The sequence below is a fragment of the Amphiprion ocellaris genome, chromosome 6 (genome assembly GCF_022539595.1).
Source record: "Amphiprion ocellaris isolate individual 3 ecotype Okinawa chromosome 6, ASM2253959v1, whole genome shotgun sequence".
Lineage (NCBI taxonomy): Eukaryota > Metazoa > Chordata > Actinopteri > Pomacentridae > Amphiprion > Amphiprion ocellaris.
In genome coordinates, this window is record NC_072771.1 from 1,771,372 (window position 1) to 1,790,324 (window position 18,953).

Sequence of the window (18,953 nt, forward strand, 5' to 3'; positions counted from 1 at the left end):
GTAACAAATAGCTAGCTGAAAGTAGTGAATAATTAGCTAAATGTAACAAAAAGTTCAATAAACGTATTGAATAGCTAGCTAAATGTAGTAAATAATTTGCTAAACATAACAAACAGCTAGCTAAAAGTAGTGAATAATTACCTAAATGTAACAAATTGGTAACCAAACATAATGAATAATTAGCTAAATGTGACAAATGGCTATCTAAATGTAGTGAATAATTATCTAAAAGTAACAAAAAAGTAGCTAAAAGTAGGGATTTATTAGCTAAATGTAACAAATACCTAGCCAGAAGTAGTAAATAATTAGCTAAATTTAACAAATAGAGAGCTGAAAGTAGTGAATAATTAGCTAAATGTAACAAATAGATAGCTGGAAGTAGTGAATAATTAGCTAAACATACATAGCTAAAAATAGTGGATAATTAGCTAAAAGCAACAAATAGCTAGCTAAAAGTAGCTCAGTTAATGTTGGAAATGTTTTTATTCATGCACAAGAAAACACAAGATTCATTATTTCATGTTTTTATTCAGATGGAGAGCGATGTTCCAACAAAACAGTGAGTTTTCTTCCAGTAAAAAATTCTCTGAGAGTCCAGACATTCCATAAATACCTCCAGATGAATCGCGTATCTCATGTCTGACTTTTAAAGTAACAAACTTCCGGAACTACAGTTTTCTTGCATCACCAGTTTGGAGCCTCTCAGTTCATTTTTGATTTCTGGATCAATAAACACAAATTTAGAAGTGTTTTTACAACCTGAAATCAGAGAAACAAAACTCACAAAGGAATGGAAAAGTTTACATGTACAAGCTTTAAGTGCAGTTTCATCGTTTGTTTTTATTTAGATAAAATATGAAACATCATTCCGCATCCAAGCTGTAAATATTAATTGTACTTTGCATCTAAAAGTAGAGGCAAAATAAACCAGAAGTTATCGGCACATTATCATTCAAGCTGATTTTTTCATTTAGTTTACGTTTATTTATTATGTTTAGATACCTACTGATTCTTTTTAGCTAGCTGTTATTTTCAGATACCTTTTGCTACTTTTATTTGTTTAGGTAAGATAACATTTTGTTACTTATAGCTAATCATTCACGACTTTTAGCCAGCTATTAATTACTTTTAGCTAATTTTTTGGTACTTTTAGCTAGCTATAAATTACTTTTTGTGAACTTTTTGTTACTTTTAGCTAGCTATTAGCTACTTTTAGCTAATTTTTTGTTACTTTTAACTGGCTATTAACTTCTTTTAGCTAACTTTTTGTTACATTTAGATAGCTATTAATTACTTTTCTCTAACTTTTTGTTACGTTTAACTAGGTATTTGTTACTCTTAGCTGTGTACTACTTTTAGCTACCTCTTAAGTTTAGCTAGGTAGTTGTTGCTTTAAGCTATTTATTACTTTAACTTACTACTTTCATATGTTATGTTTAGCTAACTATTTGCTACATTTAGTTATTAACTACTTTAGCTAACTGTTATGTTTAGCTAACTAGATGTTACTTTTAGCTACTGTTTATTATTTTAATATACTATGTCGTAGCTTCATATGCTATGTTTAGTTAACTTTTTGTGACTCCTATTTGTGACATTTGGCTACCTATTTGTTATGTTTAGCTAACTATTTACTACTTTTTGTTGCTTTTTTAAGGTTCTGTTTAGCAATCTATTCTTATATTTAGCTGTGTACTGCTTTTAGCTAACTGTTGTGTTTAGATAGTTAGTTGTTACTATTAGCTATTTATTAATTTAACTAAATTTTTGTTTCTTTTAGCTAGTTAGTACTTTTAGCTAACTATTTGTGACATTCAAGTAGCTTTTTTGAGCTAACTTAGTTAGCAGATTATTTACTAAATTTAGCTAAGCTGTTTGTGATGTTTAGCTGCCTTTTTCTTTACCAAACTTTTTGTTACTTTTAGCGAATTATTCACTATTTTTATCAATTTTTAAAAATTTCTTTTAGGTAATTATTCATTACTTTTAGCTAACTTTTAGTTACTTTTAGCTAATTCTTTACTATTTTTAGGTAGCTTTTTGTTACTTTTAGCTATTTAATACTTAGCTAACTATTTGTGATTTTTTTAGCTGGATATTTTGCGAGTTTTAAAGCAAAAATGCATTTTCAAGAGGTGTAAAGTGTCAGATTGCCGACACATAATTGTACAAAATATCCTGGAGGAAGTTCTACGATGTTCTTCAGTGAACTGCTTCAGCTTTCTTTTAAACCAGGATTCAAAGTGAGTTGAACTTTTGGCCTCAGATTTGAAACATCTGAGTCAAACTTTCTGTCAAAATGAAATGAATGCTGCAGTTACATAAAACTGTCACTTTTAGATGAAATATTAGATGGTGTCGGTGCCCACAAACATTCCTGATCCTCTATTCATCGCATCTGACGGCTCAATAATGGGTCCTCTGACAGGATATTTTTAAATCTTTCTACAGAATCCAGGATTAGAAAGGAACGCCAGGTATTTGTGTGGTTACACCCACAGGTGCAGCTGCTTCAGGTGTGTTCAGGTGTTCAGTCCTGCTACCTGTGTGAAGCGTTTCCCACGGTAACGGACCGATCGTACCTGCAACACGACACATGAGATGCCGAACATACCATCTGAGGTGAGCAAAGGAAGGTGCAGCGTGATGTCACCTCACCTGGATGACTCACCTGGACTACTTCCTGTTTAATGTAGGACAAAAGTGTTGAGGTGCGGCTTCTTTTCATTCTTACTTTTTAAAATCACCCAGTGTCAGTTTATCTTAGTCTGAACATCCGACACGTTAAATATCCTCATCAACAATCTTAAAATAATAAAATGTCCCAGAAGTTTTAATAACATTTGACCCAAAATATCAAGAAAATGTCCCCAAAATGTCAAAAAACTTCAGTTATATGTCTAAAACATGTGCAGGCAAAAGACAGAAAAATATGCAACAAAAAACAAAAACAAAAAAAAATCAAACTATGAGAAGTTCTAAAAAATACAAAATATTTTTAAAATGTCTACAAATTTAATTTTAAAGTCTCTGAAAAGTCCTGAAATATTTGCAAAATGGTAAAATCTCTGGAATATTTAAAAAAAAATCCCCAAATTTCCCAAATGGTACAAAAAATGTTAAAAATTTTTTTTAAATAAAATTAAAAAAAAGAAAAATGTTCACAAAATAACAAAATCCCGGGAAAGAAAAATTTATCTAAATTTACCAAATAGTCCAAATGTAAAAACAAGTTAAAAATATTAATAAAAAATAATTTTAAAAAGGGAAAAGCTTGTGGATATAATAATAAATCAGTGGTTGGAATGGAGTATCTTTACTTCATTTTTTGTCATTCACATGAAACTTTATGAAGATTTAAATGATTAAAATCAGACTAAAACCTCCACATGAGAACATTGTTGTGTAAAAACAAACTTCTGAGCCTTTATTTCCTTCTTCTAAAGTTTCTTTGTTCTAAAGTTTCTTCATCTCCTGGTGAGTCGACGCCTGAAACAGCAAACAGGAATTCACTTTAATCTGATGAAACAGTGTGTTGAAATAAAACTCCTTGTTTGTTCACCTCCGTTACTCAACGACACGATAAAATTATCCAGAAGACTTCTTCCTACATTCTGCTGAATTTTACCACTGATTTCTTCCTTTGTTTCTTCACTTTGTTTGACTGATAATTCAAAATGAAAGTGAAAGTAAAAAACACCCTGTGCTGAGGACAGATTAGTTGGACAAATAAATATTATAGCTACATCTACACTGTAAAAAATAAAATAAATAAACTCTGAAAATCTGGTAAGAGTACCTGAAAATATACGCTGAATAAAATCCGTAAGAAACAATAAAAATATCAGTAAATATCTGTAAAATAATTAGATTTTCAGCCTATTTACGGTTAAAAAAACCTTAATAATCTATATAATTAAAATTAACAAAAACTGAAATAAAAAAAAACCTATATAATTTTGCAGTCACACATTGTGAAAGAAAATAAATATTACTTTTAAAAATACAGATATTTAATGTGGACATTATTTACAGTTTGAACTTGTTTTTTACATTTTTTGTAAATAACAATAAAAATAAACAATCAACCAGTTGTAAATCAATACTTTGATTAGATTTAATGGTAAATTGTTGAGAAGAAAAATCTGCTCAAAAGGTTCTTTTTTTTTTTACAGTGTAGCTTTAATTGATCTTAAGTTTTATTTTTCTTTCAGTTTATTTTTTAGTGAATTAATAAAAACTAGAGGCTTTCATTTGACGTTAATGAGATACATCATGTTGCTGCCTCCACCATGCTTAACTTCATGATGCTGCCACCCCATGCTTCACCTCATGATGCTGCCACCACCGTGCTTCACATCATGATGCTGCCACCACCGTGCTTCACATCATGATGCTGCCACCACCGTGCTTCACATCATGATGCTGCCACCACCATGCTTCACATCATGATGCTTCCACCAACGCGCTTCACATCATGATGCTGCCACCACCGTGCTTCACATCATGATGCTTCCACCACCATGCTTCACGTCATGATACTGCCACCACCATGCTTCATATCATGATGCTGCCACCACCATGCTTCACATCATGATGCTGCCACCACCATGCTTCACATCGTGATGCTGCCACCACCATGCTTCACATCATGATGCTGCCACCACCATGCTTCACATCGTGATGCTGCCACCACCGTGCTTCACATCGTGATGCTGCCACCACCATGCTTCACATCATGATGCTGCCACCACCGTGTTTCACATCATGATGCTGCCACCACCATGCTTCACATCATGATGCTGCCACCACCATGCTTCACATCATGATGCTGCCACCACCGTGTTTCACATCATGATGCTGCCACCACCGTGCTTCACATCATGATGCTGCCACCACCATGCTTCACATCATGATGCTGCCACCACCGTGTTTCACATTATGATGCTGCCACCACCATGCTTCACATCATGATGCTGCCACCACCGTGCTTCACATCATGATGCTGCCACCACCGTGCTTCACATCATGATGCTGCCACCACCATGCTTCACATCATAATGATATTAAATGATGCAGTAAAAGCATTATTGTATATTTATTTCTTGTAATTATTATACTTCTAGCTCTTGTTTTTTTTCTTCTGTTACTATGAATTTTAATTCTATGATGAGTCTAGTTTACACGTCAGACTTTACGGTTTCTCATTAACGGTATTATTTTGTCTGTCCTGGAATCAGACTCGAGTTTCCGTGAAGTTGATAAAGATTTTCTCTTCTCGTTAAACTCCCACGGCTTCATTAAATCCTATCAGACCTGGAGGATCAGCAGGAATGTTGACGATGACGAGACGCTTGGAGGGAAATTAAAACAATTGTCATCAAAAATCTGCATCAGGCGGGAAACTGGAGGAGATTTCAGAGTTCAGGAGTAAATAAAAGCAGTAAAAAGCTGAAGTTTCTGCACCATGTTGAAACGTGACACAATGAAAAAAAGAAACCTGAGAGATTTTATCATCAAACCAGTTCGTCTGGTTCACAGAATCAGATTCTAGGAAACAAGTTTTAACTCGTTTCTGGAACAAACACTGAAATCTGCAACGTAAAAGTCTTTTTTTGTTTTTAATAAAAGTACAAAATATTATCAATAAAATGCTTTTTAGTTCAGGAAAAGGAAAGATGAACTCAAAGAAAACATGAAATATGAGTTCAAACAGTCACTGAATTTATTCTGAAAAGCTGAATTTGATCCAAATATTAAAAAAAAATCTAAGCATATAAAAATAAATGTGCATAAATTATAATAATTCCTGCATTCTGGTGGATTTATAGGAACTAATTTGTGCTTTTCTGCATCAATTTATGATGGAAATTAATTTTTATATGACATTGATTTATTTATTTTTGTAAAACAAAAAATTAAAAAAAAAACATCCCAAAAGAACATCTAATAGATTTAGCAGTAAGGTGTCAGATTGTTGTTTATATTAAAAACAATATGGTGGAATATTGAACCTTTCTGAAACTGAAAAGTATTTTTTATAATATTTAAAATGTGCATTTTATTTTATTTTTGAAAAAGCAATAAAAATGTATTTTTTAAATAAAAAAATTAAAATCCCCAAATATTTGTTAAAAATTTGGTAGCAATGATGTCAGATTTTTTAAAACGATTATTTTTATTATTTATTTATTTTTATGGTGGAATACTGTAACTGTAAAAACATATTAAAATATCTGTAAAAATAATTTAAGATGTTTCTTTTAGGGTATTCAAACACTAACTTAACTAATTTGCACTTTTCTAAACAAAAACTTTTCTAAACAAAAAAATAAAAAAAGCACATGAATTATGAGCTTATAAAACACTAATTATATTCTGAAAAGTTTAATTAGATCCAAATATTTACAAACAAAAAGTCAAAATAATATATTAAATGTCCTGCATTCTGGTGGATTTATAGGAACTAATTTAGACTTTTTTTTGCATCAATTAATGGTGGAAATGATTTTTTTAAATATTAAAACTATTTTATTTCTCATACTTTTGTAGAAAAAAATCCTTCGATAAACAAAAGAAAAAAAACTGCCACCAAGGATATCAGAATTTTTTTTTTAAATGGTGGTTTGGTCACATAATGCCAAAGAACAAATGATTTTATATCAATATAGATGTTATTTTTCTATTAAATAATGGAAAAACCTGTAAAATAGTGATATTTTTGCTGATTTATTCGTTTACAATATTTGAAATCAGCATTAATATAAATATTTTACAAATTTTTACTGATTTTAATACAGTAAAATAAAATAAATCATTCAACGTAAAAGAATAAATTACTATTAATAATACCGATGAGTTATTTACAGTTTTCAAGTTTTTTACAGTTAAAATGGTGATTTTATTAGATTTTATAACACAGTATTATAATGTTTTTAAATTGAATCCTTTCAATCTTTAACTTTATTCATCATTTCTCATCCGTTGGAACCAAAACTCCAAAATAAGCCAGTAAAATAAAACTTTATCTGATAAAGCTCCATCTGTATTTCCACCAGCTGGTCTGACAGTCTGGATTAAATGATAATAATGTGCTGATGAACACGTCTGTAAACGTTTCCTTTCTTCCTTCCCTCCTGTAAACACGTCTATAAACTCTCTGGTTATTTCTGGATCTGCTGACCGATGAATCACTGAATCCTCCTCTCTGACTCCAGCTCTGATCTGAGGTCAGTCTGTGTGATAAACAAACACGCCACAGTGACGTCCACACGTGGGAGAACCAGAACACGTATGAGGAGGAGGTCATGTGAGCGTTAGAGGAGGAAGCATCGGACCATGAAGAGAAAACAGCCTCTGGTTGCATAAAGACATCGTTCTCATCTTTTGTTTTCTCGCTAACGGAGAAACAAAGACTCTAATGATGTCATTGTTTCGTGTACGAATAAACAGAGCAGGATGTTTGTTCATCAGCTGATCATGAGATAAAAAAAAAACTTAGTCTGATGATGTCACATAAATCCAAGAAATGACTGCAGGGAGGAGATGGGGCTGATGGACGGTCAACTAAACGCCGGACTGACTCCAGAACCATGCTTCATATCATGATGCTGCCACCACCGTGCTTCACATCATGATGCTGCCACCACCATGCTTCACATCATGATGCTGCCACCACCATGCTTCATATCATGATGCTGCCACCACCGTGCTTCACATCATGATGCTGCCACCACCATGCTTCATATCATGATGCTGCCACCACCATGCTTCATATCATGATGCTGCCACCACCATGCTTCATATCATGATGCTGCCACCACCATGCTTCATATCATGATGCTGCCACCACCATGCTTCATCATGATGCTGCCACCACCATGCTTCACATCATGATGCTGCCACCACCGTGCTTCATCATGATACTGCCACCACCATGCTTCACATCATGATGCTGCCACCACCGTGCTTCATCATGATACTGCCACCACCATGCTTCATCATGATGCTGCCACCACCATGCTTCACATCATGATGCTGCCACCACCGTGCTTCATCATGATACTGCCACCACCGTGCTTCACATCATGATGCTGCCACCACCGTGCTTCATCATGATACTGCCACCACCATGCTTCACATCATGATGCTGCCACCACCATGCTTCATCATGATACTGCCACCACCATGCTTCATCATGATGCTGCCACCACCATGCTTCACATCATGATGCTGCCACCACCATGCTTCACATCATGATGCTGCCTCCACCATGCTTCATATTATGATGCTGCCACCACCATACTTCACATCATGATGCTGCCACCATCGTGCTTCACATCATGATGCTACCACCACCGTGCTTCACATCATGATGCTGCCACCATCGTGCTTCACATCATGATGCTGCCACTTTTTACAGTGAGTTAAAATAAGTTTTTTACTGAAGCAATTCTTCATGTTAGTGGTTCTCGAACTGGAAAGCCACTTGACTATAAAAAATACTTACAAAATATTGCATTTTGACTTTAACTTCTTGTATTTTCTTGGACGTTAGTATCTTAAAAAGTGAGATATAATGATTCATTTCACTTTTGGATTTTCCCTCATGAAACCTCACATCACCAATAATTCTAATTACATCATGTCGCCCAGCTTTGCTCCAAAATGCCCAAATTTCTCCATCGCCTGTCTGAAAGCAGCTCTTTAGTCATCTCCTCATAAAGGCGGTTATTCAGGTAGGAGGACAGCAGCTCTTATTTTGGATTCCAGCGAAGGTCGTCAGAATCTCAACCACTAGATGTTATCAGCATCAAACGTTGTGATTCACTGAGGAGGAAGAGGAAACTCCATCTGGACACATTCCAGCTGGCTTCTATCACACAAACCAGACTGAAAACCACCAGAAGGAGGAGATTCGTCTCATAAACAGAACCACTGCCTCAAAATCTGAGCACTTCATCAGTCCAACAGCTGGCTGAGAAAAACTGTGGTTTGTTGATAAAAAGTCAAAAACAGAAGATAGTAAGGGTGGAGCTGGAGATTCTGGAATACAGTTACAAATATTTTGCATAATTTTAGGCTTTTTCATTCATTAGTTGGTTGAAAATGTAATAATTTAGACACCAAACACTGAACATCATCACAAAAACACCATCCTCACTGTGAAGCATGGTGGTGGCAGCATCATGATGTAAAGCATGGTGGTGGCAGCATCATGATGGAAGCATGGTGGTGGCAGCATCATGATGGAAGCATGGTGGTGGCAGCATCATGATGTAAAGCATGGTGGTGGCAGCATCATGATGGAAGCATGGTGGTGGCAGCACCATGATGGAAGCATGGTGGTGGCAGCATCATGATGGAAGCATGGTGGTGGCAGCATCATGATATGAAGCATGGTGGTGGCAGCATCATGATGTGAAGCATGGTGGTGGCAGCATCATGATGTAAAGCATGGTGGTGGCAGCATCATGATGTGAAGCATGGTGGTGGCAGCATCATGATGGAAGCATGGTGGTGGCAGCATCATGATGTGAAGCATGGTGGTGGCAGGATCATGATGTGAAGCATGGTGGTGGCAGGATCATGATGTGAAGCACGGTGGTGGCAGCATCATGATGTGAAGCATGGTGGTGGCAGCATCATGATGTGAAGCATGGTGGTGGCAGCATCATGATGTGATGTTTCTTAGCAGCAGGTCCTGGAAGGCTCGTCTGTGTGATTCCACTTGTTAGTATCTGTAATCTCACCAAATAGGGAGAGTCTGTAAAATAACCACAAAAGACCATCATGATGCTGCCACCACTGTGCTTCAGTAATGATGTTGCCACCGTCGTGCTTCACATTACAAAGTTTATTTACAATTTTCCAATTCTTAATATAAATCATTTTTCTTTCAAATAACAGTAAATATCATTCTTTTTTAAATATTCCTTTATTGATTTATATCCAGTAGAAAAATGTGTAATTTGACAGTCAAATGTTTAAAAAACTAATTATTCATAAAAATACGGATTGTATTTCTTTATTTCTTCAGTAATTGAATGTTAATGGATACATTGTGGAGGTTTTTCTGCTCTCAGATGCAGGATTCAGTTTGTTTTCTGAGCTTCAGACGGACTAACGGAGGCTTTTAGCAGAACTCTGGACGTTAAACGATGACGTGATGTTTGGAGGACCTGAAGCTTCTCGGCCACATTTGGGAAAGTTTGCAGAATGAGTTCTAAATGTTTAGATTGAAGCTGCTTCCTGGTTTTTATCAGCTGGTCGGAGCTTCTTTCATTCTGTCTCAGCTTCAGGATGCTGTTTTAGTTCTTCTGCTCCATCCATTAAACACATTTTAAACACCTTTAAATGTTTGTTAATTCTCAACTATCAACTATATTCTCTATTTTATAATTAATTCATCAGTTTTAGTCATTTTTTTATTCAAAAAAGGTCTAAATTGTGGTTGCAGCTGCTTAAACGTGAATATTTTCTGATTTCTTTTCTCCTCTGTGACGGTAAACTGAACATTTATGGACAAAACCAGAATTTTGTCGTCTTGGACATTTTCTGACATTTCAGAGACCAAACAACTAATAGATTAAAAACCACCCTTAAGTTAACATGTTTCTGTTTTGTGTGATTATTTATTATCCGGAATTTAGTGAAAACATGAGAAACCGTTTGAAAATTATCTCCCGTTTTTCAATCCTTAAAATACAACATTTTTATTTCAGATACCAGCAAGTATCTGTAAAATAATTACATTTTAAAAAAAAAAAATAAACACAATAAACACTAAAATATGTAACTTTACCATCAAATGCTGTAAAAAAAAAGTAAAAATACACAGTTGCTCAAAGTGTTTTTTATAGTTCTATTTTTGATGGTCTACATGTAAGTTAATACTTTTTTGTGAGATTTTATGAGTTAACAAACATTATGCTGCCACCACCAGGCTTCATATATCATGATGCTGCCACCACCATGCTTCACATCATGATGCTGCCACCACCATGCTTCACATCATGATGCTGCCACCACCATGCTTCACATCATGATGCTGCCACCACCATGCTTCACATCATGATGCTGCCACCACCATGCTTCATATATCATGATGCTGCCACCACCATGCTTCATATCATGATGCTGCCACCACCGTGCTTCACATCATGATGCTGCCACCACCATGCTTCATATCATGATGCTGCCACCACCATGCTTCATATCATGATGCTGCCACCACCATGCTTCATATATCATGATGCTGCCACCACCATGCTTCCATCATGGTGCTGCCACCATCGTGCTTCACATCATGATGCTGCCACCTCCGTGCTTCACATCATGATGCTGCCACCTCCATGCTTCACATCATGATGCTGCCACCATCGTGCTTCATATCATGATGCTGCCACCACCATGCTTCATATCATGATGCTGCCACCACCATGCTTCATATATCATGATACTGCCACCACCATGCTTCATCATGCTGCCACCACCGTGCTTCTCATCATGATGCTGCCACCACCATGCTTCATATATCATGATACTGCCACCACCGTGCTTCACATCATGATGCTGCCACCACCATGCTTCACATCATGATGCTGCCACCATCGTGCTTCACATCATGATGCTGCCACCACTATGCTTATATTCTGTAAAGAAATCAACAAAAAAATATTTTAATCATCTTTTAAATGTGAATTTTGTGATAAAAGGAACAAAAGAACTAATGTCATAATTGGACATTTATTTGTTTAATAATTTGTTTTACAGCCAACATGTTAATTCATATTCTATTTTTCTGTGATTTTATTTGTTATTGTCTCTAAATTACATAAAGGAAAACACTCTAAAATAATTGTTTTAAAAAGGATTTATCTTTTTTCAATCCTTTATTTGCAGAATTTGTCTTTCAAATAACAACCAATATATTTTTTGATTATTTAAATAAAGTAAAAATTAATATGATCTAACAGTTAAACATTGTTTGACTTTTTTACAGTTTATTTTCTGAGCTTCTACTAAGAAAACTATAAAACAGCTACAATGAAAACTACAATTAAAAATTTTTTGTTTTACAGCCTAGAGAAAAAAAAAAGCTATAAAAAGACTAAATGTTGGATTTAGATTCATTAAATGGACGGAAACTTTAAAAGAATGACGACGTAAATATATATATATTGAATATATATTGAATTTATTTGCCGATGAGTTAAGAGATAATAAAAGCTTTGTGTTTCCAGGTTTCTGTTGGATTCTTTATTCTGATTCTGGTGATTTTAGTTTTTGAGGTTGAGTTCAGAGGATGAACTTTGAGGAAGTTCTTTCTGTAACATTTCCTCAGATTCTCCATGACTCTGATTTAATGTAGTTCAGTGAATAAATGAGTTAAATATATGATTTAAAACCTGTTTTTATGTCTGTCTTTAAGTTTTGAACAAAATCCAACTTCCCGAATGGATAAATAAAGTTTTATTGAACTGATGTGAACTAAAAAAGTGAGCTATAAGGTTTTAAATGTGTGGTTTTATTCCAGGTTTTTGTTCTTTTTCTATTTTTTAAACTAATTTTACCATAATTCTTCCATTTTATCAGCTTGTTTTAAAGCTGCAGCTTCTCTTAAAGGTTTAATTATTTAGAGTTGGCTGATTGTGACTCATAGATCGAAAGATTTAAAAAATAATAAAAATAAACACAATTTTCAAATAACAGATAAAGTTAGATTAAAGGAAAAAATACTGCAAAACACTACATTTAAATCAATAAAAACAAATAAATATATAACGTTTAGCAGCATAAATTAAACCAAATTAATTCATTAAATAACATAAAAAATAACATAAAATTGTCTTTAAATCTCACTTTATTAACAGCCAGGTTGAACATGCAGCTTTAAAACATATAATTAAGATAATCATTCATAATTAAAATTTTATTAAATAAAATTAAACTTTTTCTTGAAAAAAAAAAATAACAGATTAAAAGAAAAAAAATTAAAAATACAGTAAAAAATAAATAGTACATTGAGACTATAATACTAATACTAATAATAATAATAAATGAATAAATAAATAAATAAAAAACAATAAAAGAAATTTAAAAGAAAATTTAACAACATAAATAAAACCAAATATAAGCAGTCAAAGCAGGACAAGATGGAAATCTGAGTGGAAACAGGAAAATAAAAAAGAGCAGCGGCGCCACCTGATGGATGTATAAATAAATAAATAAATAAGAACGTTAAAAACAAAAAATAAAAATAAACAATTAAATAAGTGAATAAATAAATAGATGAATAAATAAATAAATAGATGAATAAATAAATAGATGAATGAATAAATAAATGAATGAATGAATGAATGAATAAATAAACAGTAATATAATAACCATCTCATAAAAAATTATCATTTTCCAGAAACAACCCTTAAAATAAATGTTGTCTTTATTTTTAAATTTTCTTTTTCAATTTTAAATTTGATTTATTTTTGTAGAAACACTGAAATTATTATTATTATTATTATTATTATTATTATTATTATTATTATTATTATTATTATTATTATTATTATTATTGTTATTATTATTATTATTATTATTATTATTATTATTATTATTATTATTATTATTATTATTTTAATAATAGTTTTTAATTTTCTGATAACAAACTGTCAATTTAAAAAATCATATAAGTGTGTAAAGAATGAAATTATGAATCTTTTACAATATTATTTATTTCTAATTATGTTTTGGCATTTATTTATATATTTCTTTAGTTATTATATTCTAGTCTTTTTATTTTTAATCTATCTATTTTACTTTTTCCACCTCTAATGTTCCTCAGTTTATGTTTATTAAATAAAATGTAAAACCTTTTGTGTCTCGTTGTATTTATGTAAATATTATTTTAATTATTTTATTATTTCTACAGAATCCAGTGATTCTCTGCTGCCACCTACTGGAGGAAACCTGCAAACACACTGAAGGTAAAAGTACTTTTACTCGAGTACTTTGGAGTATTCAGAGTTTTTTACTTTATTCTAACGTCCTGAACGTCTGGTTCATGCTGTGTTTTGGTTTTCTGTTAGTTTTTTACTGTTTAAATTACTTTTGTGTCACTTTTTTAGTTGTTTTTTCCTTTTGTGTGTCTTAGAAGAACTTTTATCTCTGTTTAAACTATCATTAGTTTGTGTTCATTTTGAGTCTGTTTTTGCACCGATTTTTATCTCTTTCTGGTTATTTTGCGCGTCTTCGCTGTTGTTTTGTCTGTTTGCACTGATTTTTCATCAGTTTCAATTTAATTTTTTGTCATTTTCTGTCTTTGCTGTCATTTTGCATTCATTTGTTATCAGTTTTTATCTCTTTCTGGTATATTTTTGTGTCCTTAATGCTGTTCTGTCTCTATTTGTGTTGGTTTTGCATCTGGTTGTGTTCCTTTTGTGTCTCTTTCTGGTCTTTTCGTGAACCTTTACTGTCATTTTACATATATTTGTATTCATTTTGCATCTTTTTTTTAAGTTAGTGTGCATCTCTTTATGGCTGATTTCACATTATTATCAGTTTGGTTTGTATGTTACGGGACTTTTGCATCAATTTTTTGTTGGTTTGCATCTGTTTTTGTGTCTTTGTGGTTGTTGTGTTCCACTTTGCATCTAGTTTTGATTGTTTTGTTTGAATTTTATACTGTTTGCATTAATTTAGTATCAGTTTGTGTTGATTTTGTGTCACTTTTAGTCAATTTTAATGTTTTTATGCTAATTTTGTGGGTATTTCCAGTTATTTAAACATCTGTTTAGTTTATTTTGTGTCTCTTTTGCTGCTTTTGGTCAGTTTGTAGTCATTCTGAATCAGTTTGTGTTGATTTTGTGTCAGTTTTAGTCACTTTGAATGTTTTAATCCTCATTTTTGTGTCTTATTGTGAATCTTTACTTTCATTTTATATATATTTGTGTTTATTTAGCATCTTTTTTATTCAGTTTGCATCTCTTTAAATCAGATTTTGTGTTAGTATGTGGTTGTTTTGTCTTTTTTTGTTTGTTTGCATCTTCTTAAAAAAATTATTGTGTTTTTGTGTTTGTTTTGCATCTTTGCAGCCATTTTTCATCAGTTTTGGTTGTTTTGTTTACATTTTTTTACTGGTTGCATTAATTTTGTGTCACTTCTGTTCACTTTTAATGCTTTTAGTGCACAGTTTGTGAGTCTTTCCAGTTGTTTGACATCCATTTGTGTTGATTTTGTGTCTCTTCTTTCTTTATTTTCGACTCTAATGGACAAAATGTACATCCAGTTGCAGAAACACACCTGTTTGAGGGTTTAAATGAGATATTTTCTATTTTTTTAAACTAAATAAAGCCTCTGTGGAGAGATTTCATGAACAAAGATGCAGAAAAACCCTGGAAGTTGTCTCCTAGGAGGTTGAATCTCTGTGCGCCCTCCGGAGGAACCTTTTACGCGTTTCCTCCAACTTCTCCAATGTCAGGCTCTTCCTCCTCCTCTTCCTCCTCCTCTTCCTCCTCCTCTTCCTCCTCCTCTTCCTCCTCCTCTTCCTCCTCCTCTTCCTCCTCCTCTTCGGAAACGGGATGTGATGTAAATACACAGAACTTTTTTTCCCTTCTGTCTCTGGAGTTTGCAGAACTTCTTCTTCTGGTTGTTCCATCGCAGAAACCAGAATCCAGCTAAAGGAGGAGATAAGAAGTGAACATCTGGGAGATAAAAACTCTTTATTCTCCTCCACGATGGTCCTCTGAGGCCCTCCGGACCTTCTCAGCGCCGAGCGGCCGGACTGGACGCGGATCGGACCGGAGAGGAGCCGCCGGAGCCGCAGCGGACAGGTAGGCGGAGAGTGTCCGGGGGAGGGTGCGTGTCTGGCGGCCAGAGCAGCGCAGAGGAGCCGCTGGAGGCTCCGCTGAGGCCTGCAGGAGGTCAGAGGAGATTCAGCCTGAAATCACACAAATATCCCGAAATGAGGCTCCAGGGTCACAGAAGTGTCCTAAAAATGAAGCAGGAGAGAAAAAGAAGCATTTTTTATTGGATTATTATTAAACAAAATTCATGTGGAAAAATGTAAATCAGATAAAAACACAAAAGAGACAAAACAGCTGCAAAACCTGAAGATGTTTAAAGTTTGAAGTCTTTTTGTGGCTCGTTTTTAATCTTTATGTCCAAATAATGAGCATTTAAATGGAAAATAGAAGCAACAAGGACGAAAGTAGATGTTAAATAACTGGAAAATGTCAGAAAACTGACTGAAGAGACACAAACAGATACACAACAAATGACCACAAATACACAAAAAACAGTCACAAAAGCTGCAAAAAGAGACGCAAAATAAAGACAAACGGATGCAAAATCAATGTGAACAGAGACAGAACAACAGCAAAAACACACAAAACAACTACAAAGACTCACAAAATGTAGTTGTTTTTGTGTGTCTGTGATCATATTGCATCATTGTATTGTTGGTTTGCATCATTTGTGGTTGTTTTTTTTGTTTTTGTGATTGTTTTGTGTCTCTTTGTGGCACTTTTGCATCCATTTGTGTTCATGCTGCATCTTTTCTAGTTGTTTTCTTGCGTATTTTTTGAGTTTTTGCGTTAGCGTCTCTTTAGTTGTTTTGACTCATTTAGTCTCTTTGTAGATGTTTTGGCTCATTTTGTGTATCTTTGTAGTTGTTTTGTGTCTCTTTGTGGTTGTTTTGTGTCTCTTTGTGGTTGTTTTGTGTCTCTTTGTGGTTGTTTTGACTCATTTTGCGTCTCTTTGTGGTTGTTTTGTGTCTCTTTGTGGTTGTTTTGACTCATTTTGCGTCTCTTTGTGGTTGTTTTGTGTCTCTTTGTGGTTGTTTTGACTCATTTTGCGTCTCTTTGTGGTTGTTTTGTGTCTCTTTGTGGTTGTTTTGACTCATTCTGCGTCTCTTTGTGATTCATTAATTGACTTCCCAACACTTTATCATCTCCATCAAACTCCTCAGACTTAATAATCCCTCCATAATAATTTATTTTTATAAAAGCATAAATTAACCGTCTAGAGGCCAAATATTTGTTGTTTTGTTCCCTAAACTGACCTTAATTCTATTATAATTGAAATGATTCAATCTGTAGCTTCACTGTTTATTTCTTCAGACGACACACATTTAAACACATTTAATGAATTTAATATTACAGCGATTAGTTGCTTCATCAATCAGGAGAAACGCCTGTTGTGTTGTTTTGTGTGTCTGTTGTGTTGTTAGTTTGTGTGTCTGTTGTTAGTTTGTGTGTCTGTTGTGTTGTTAGTTTGTGTGTCTGTTGTGTTGTTTTGTGTGTCTGTTGTTAGTTTGTGTGTCTGTTGTGTTGCTGGTTTGTGTGTCTGTTGTTGGTTTGTGTGTCTATTGTGTTGTTTTGTGTGTCTGTTGTTAGTTTGTGTGTCTGTTGTGGTATTGTTTTGTGTGTCTGTTGTTAGTTTGTGTGTCTGTTGTGTTGTTAGTTTGTGTGTCCGTTGTTGGTTTGTGTGGCTGTTGTGTTGTTTTGTGTGTCTGTTGTGCTGTTAGTTTGTGTGTCTGTTGTGCTGTTAGTTTGTGTGTCTGTTGTGTTGTTAGTTTGTGTCTGTTGTGCTGTTAGTTTGTGTGTCTGTTGTGTTGTTTTGTGTGTCTGTTGTGCTGTTAGTTTGTGTGTCTGTTGTGCTGTTAGTTTGTGTGTCTGTTGTGCTGTTAGTTTGTGTGTCTGTTGTGCTGTTAGTTTGTGTGTCTGTTGTGTTGTTTTGTGTGTCTGTTGTGCTGTTAGTTTGTGTGTCTGTTGTGCTGTTAGTTTGTGTGTCTGTTGTGTTGCTCTGAGGTGTTTCAGGATCATGTTTGGGTTATTTTCAGTCGTCTCACGTTTCAGACTCACAGCAGCGACTCAAAGCTTCAAACACAAACTGGTCCTCAGGAAACCTTCTCCAGGGTTTATTTCCTTCTGCAGAACTTTTTCTTGTCCTCCGCTGTCATTTTACGTCTAATAACGGTTCTTTTCTGGGTTTCAGAGGAAGGTTTGTCTCTTATTTAACTGATTTATATAGATTTTTTTGTACATTTTGCGCCACTTCTCTTTGGTCAGGTTTGTTTGTTTGTGTGGTTTGAAACAGTTTTTTATTCTCCTCTTCAGCTGAAACTCCAGTTATATTTTCAATTCATCAGTTTTTATCTGGATTATTAAACGTCGCTGTAAATGTGCTCAATTTATCCAAGCAAAGCAATAAAAAAGTCAAATATTGAAGTTAATTTGAACATTTTAAAACAAAATAATAAAATGGCAGCAACTAATGTGAATAGAAATGGAACTAAAACCTCATTGTGCTGCATTATTAAACATCCAAGCAGAAAATACATCAAATATATGATAGAAACCTGCGTGTAATAAAGACAGAAACAGGTTTTATGTTGATTTATGGAAGATAAAACCTTTGAGATGATATTTCTCTCTTCTGAAACGTGCTCTGTAGGTTTCTTTTGGCAAAAATCTATCGTCAGACTCAGTTTATTCTTTATTTTTTAAAATAATATATTATGACTATTTATTGTGTTTGAGTACAGAGAAGTTCTGGAAATTACAGTTTAGTGAAAGAATTTTACTGACTGTACAGTTGTTGGTAGATCTACTCTAGAACTTCCTCCAGTTGTTGGTAGGTCTACTCTAGAACTTTCTCCAGTTGTCGGTAGGTCTACTCTAGAACTTTCTCCAGTTGTCGGTAGGTCTACTCTAGAACTTTCTCCAGTTGTCGGTAGATCTACTCTAGAACTTTCTCCAGTTTTCGGTAGGTCTACTCTAGAACTTTCTCCAGTTATGGGTAGGTCTACTCTAGAACTTCCTCCAGTTGTCGGTAGATCTACTCTAGAACTTTCTCCAGTTGTCGGTAGATCTACTCTAGAACTTTCTCCAGTTGTGGGTAGATCTACTCTAGAACTTTCTCCAGTTTTCGGTAGGTCTACTCTAGAACTTTCT

General features: G+C 34.1%; 1 protein-coding gene across 2 annotated transcripts in view; it reads left to right on the forward strand.

The window, feature by feature from the left end:
- The first annotated feature begins 15,582 nt into the window (after positions 1–15,582).
- The window catches only part of ddr2l (discoidin domain receptor family, member 2, like), a 46,677-nt gene continuing 43,306 nt past the window's right edge, over positions 15,583–18,953 (forward strand). The window contains exon 1 of one of the 2 annotated variants that reach the window (XM_055011352.1): positions 15,583–15,830. The gene's annotated coding sequence lies outside the window, so the exon portion shown is untranslated. The remainder of the gene's footprint in view (positions 15,831–18,953) is intronic. The other variant, XM_055011353.1, reaches the window with a different exon arrangement.